A 4,511-nucleotide genomic window follows, 5' to 3' on the forward strand; every position below is an offset into this window, starting at 1 on the left:
GTTTTGGATGCAATCTTTCCTCAAGAACACTGTCAGTGAGACAGTCAGATGTTTGTACAGTAACCATTTGCTCACACAGGGCAGATGTCAGTTGTTTCTATGAAACAAACCCAGTATTGTTTGCTACTGAGTAGTACAGGGAGACGTATGGACAGTTGTTTAGTTCAAAATCCAGAAAAAGGTGACAAGGAAAATGTTAAAGATTAAGCAAAAGACATTGTACAAGTTTAAAGTCCCCATTCAGACAAAGTCTGAAGAGTTTTCCAAATATAGTCCCTTCTGGTTTATAGAGAGAAAATATTTAGTTTATTTGATAAATCATACATTTCCTTTTATTACAAGACAAGAAATATATGCAGGAATCTTAAAACCAACTAGTTAGTGCATTTTCATGAAAATCTCAAAAGTCTGAGTTGAATTCAGTAGCATTCTTCTTGTTTAGTCTCTGTATCACTGTTCTAGTTTCCAGGTGCTTGAGCAGTGAATCAGAGGAATGCACGCTTTTCTTTTTTTCTTTCAAGTTGACATACATATTATTTAAACATGATCAACTGTATGCAATAGGTTCTTCAATAGATTTTTTTTCTACATTTTTGGGATTGGGATCTGAGATTGTGGTGGTGTGCTTATATAAATGTAATCTTTGAGGGTGGAGTTCAGTGTGTCTCAGAAAGTTTTAGACATAAAGAGACATTGAATTATGTGTTTTGAGGTATTGTAGGGATGAGTAGAGCTGTGTAAGACTTTGAACACTTATCGTATTGCTGTGTGCTTTACTGAGTTCAAGTACATTTTCTAAAAAAAAATATATTTAGTAATTATTATTATTGTTATTTAGTAAATGTTTATAATGATTGAATATTTGTATTCAACAGTTCCTAAATTGTGGTGGAGGGAATTATACACTTATACATTGAATGCTTGTATTGCTTTCTTCATTGACACACAAATAAAAACATTGAAGGAAGACATTTATTTTGTCTTAAGGTTTTGTGGTCAAATGTTTGCAACCTCTGGACCATTTATCTTCCCGAGTTCCTTCTTCCATGTTCAGGTTTGGGAATTTGCAGTACCGTGACCTTTTAATTTGCATATAATGCTGACAACTGCCTTTTTGAACTGTAAGCATCACATAAATCTGGTGCTCATCTATGGCTTTTTGTGTAATACAATGATTTCTTCTTTAAGCTTGTATTAATTTAACTTTGCTATGTGTGCTTCAACACAATTGTATTGCCTTAATAACCATGAAAACAAATGTAAGGAAATAGCAAAGACCGATGAAATTAAAACTGAATAGTTAATTTCAGTAGTATAATTTTACATGCAGACATTTTTGGAGAAAATTAGATTTTCTTTGTAAACTTAACTTCATATCTTGTCTTTATGCGTTTCCACCAAATTGACCTCAAACCACCAGAATGTCTGAGGATTAAGGGTATTGACTAATAATATAAGAAGTCTTCATGCAAACTCGAGTTTTGATTATTTAGAACATTGTTGAGGAAACTGCCGCCATAATCCAGTTTCAGTTGGTGTTTATGGAGTTATAAACAGAAGTTTAGAACGAGAGTGATGAAATTTGCCATGCTACTGATGTCAAACGCCTGACGTATTCACATCTTAGGCCTCTACCTCTCCAGCTGTGGCTCCATCTCACTCTCTATAGGCTCTGTTTGTTCTTAGTTATGACTTTGGAAACAGGCAAAACTAGCCACTGCACTATTCTTTTTTTCCCGTCATAATATGGATCTTTCTGAGCACTGGCTCTACACACTCGCTACCTTAACAGACTGAATCCATCTCTCTGTAATCCATTACGATCATGCAAGTGGCATGCATGCAAGTTTCAGTAAGATTAGAGTGTATTTACATTTTCATTTACACATTATCATACACTTTTGTCCAAAGCGACGTACAAGGGAGAGAACAGTCAAGCTACGAGCAATAGAGACCTAGTGTAACAATAAATACAATTTTACATAAGAAATAGGGAAAAAAAAGTGCAGGAATGTAACTGCTGTAAGTGCAAGTTAAGTACTTGTAGAAGTGCAAGTTAGGAAGAGAGGTGTTCTCTGAAGAGAGCTTCTTAAAGGAGAGGGACACCCCTGCTCTGGTAGTGCTAGGCAGCTTGTTCCACCTACAGTAAAATAAAACCTGGTGTAACAATAAATACTGCTTTTTGACCCTGGTTTAAAGCAGGAGAATGAAGTGAAGCAGTGATATCCAGGTCCACTTTGGCTGTGGAGAACAAAAACAAACATGTACGTACATACAGGCTCTGGTTTTTGACCCTGTACAAAATTACCCTGAAGTGTGGATTTTGGATATAAGCATGACAACATATTCTTGTCTGATCTGAAACATTTGCTTGCGCCAATCACAAACCCTCACTGCCCAACACTAATGAACTTATTTGGAAAAATAAATCATGTTCCCTTTGTTATATATAAGAGTGGTATGCCTATATTCTGTATTAGCAAGGCAGCAGGAGCAAACTTGTGTCTGGAAATCCTTGATATCCTCGAAGTTAAAACAGATCTAGGCAGGCTTAAAAAAAACAATACAATGTTATAAAAGACTCAAGTGCTTGGGAAAAGTGGTCAAACTGGTCCAACTTGAATTAAATAGTGAGCGGTAATAAACTAATGTCATAGATAAATTCACATACACAACTTCTCTTGTTATTTCCATTGAGACAAGGTAACCTGTTTACACTGAAGCAGAAGGAAAAAAATGTGCCCCACACAAGCGCATTTTCCACAATAGGGCCCTTTTCTGGGCATGGCTGCAACAGATTAGGTTGGCCCAGGTATTCAAATTCATCGACATAAACATCGCTCACAACCTCCCATATGTTATGCACTCCCCATTCATTCAGGCCAATGGGCACTGCTGCCCTTGTGTTTCACTTAGGCTTAGGGATCTGGTTCTTTCCTACCTTGACCACTGTCTCTGGGATATCCCTGGACAAGCGTCATTAGTATACCATTGCATCAAACAGATGAATACATTTAAATGTCCACTCTCTCCTGATGACCAATCCTTAGCTAAACAGACTTCCACACACCTGTTCGGTTCTGCATGCATCAACATCACCATAATGGCAAACAGTTCCCAAGAGTGTCTGCTGAAAACATTATCATTTAAGCACATTTTACGCTATACCTTTTTTACAAGCTAGGTAACTTTTTTTTGCTACCTACGCTTTAACCCTCCTCATCCTCTTCCTTCATCTCATTTGATGGTTCCCTAGGCTGGACATCCACAGATGCCTCCTCTCATCCACTTTCTCTCTGCTGGGTTCTACTAAAGGTTTATAAAAGGAAGTTTCCTTTGCCATAATCCATCACAGATGAGCTTGCTCTCTAGGGCATTTAAACCTTGGTCTCCATTGTTAATGGCTCTGTGTAAAAATATATAGATTTTTAATATCAAGATGATTGAATCAAGAGCAGGTAGAGAAGAAATCAAATATTCCTTTAAAAAAAGTCTTATTCACACAAAATGTAACAAAATGTATACATATTATTCATAGCATATTTCACACATTTCAAGTTGTCAGTGGACACAACAAAAATAGGTCTTGATCGGCACATTAAATATGCACTTAACCAATGACAAATACAAATGAGAACAACCAAGTTCCAAATGCTGAGAAGATGACCATTACTTTCAACATCACTGTATACAAAGAGTAAAATCAAAGCTCCTTTTTAACAAATCATATAGAGTTGATTTAGCAGCAATAAGGACACGGAAAGAGAACGGGAGGGAGAGAAGAAACATAGACAAAATCACATGATCAGTGATTAACTATTTACTTTCCACACAGCAGATCCTCCAGAACATGTCAGGTACTGTCGTTTAATCATTCTTAGTTTGCATGCAAGTCATGTGATGCTCCTCAAAATCATCATGTTAAATACATTTAAAATTCACACACTCGCACTGTCTCTTATTCTTCAGTAACGTCTGACATACAGTATTTACTGGAATGTTTTTGGACACAGCACAACTTTTATTTTCTTAGTATCTTAATACTACTATAAGAAATCAGCTTTCAGTTGTTGTTTAATAAGTTTTGACATGACATTCCTTGAAAGCTGGACACAGCTTGAGAGAAGTCTGTGACATTCTAACCATACACACCAGGTCAACATTGGCAGTACCAGCACATTCACCAGTTAGCAATGTTAGCATGGAACAAGCATAGAGAAGCAACATCTGTGGGCCAGTCATGTACTGGATTGACAGAATGGAAAGTAAGTTGGAGAGATTAAACTTGCTTTCACTACCCTGTTTAAATGTTGGATCCACCTTCACCTCAAAATCCAAAGAAGAGACACTCTGTCCATTAACCTCACCCTCCAGAGAAGAGACACTCTGTCCATTCACCTCACCCCCCAGAGAAGAGACACTCTGTCCATTCACCTCACCCCCCCAGAGAAGAGACACTCTGTCCATTCACCTCACCCCCCAGAGAAGAGACACTCTGTCCATTCACTTGC

The sequence above is a fragment of the Sprattus sprattus genome (assembly GCF_963457725.1).
Source record: "Sprattus sprattus genome assembly, chromosome: 3".
Taxonomy (NCBI): Eukaryota; Metazoa; Chordata; class Actinopteri; order Clupeiformes; family Clupeidae; genus Sprattus; species Sprattus sprattus.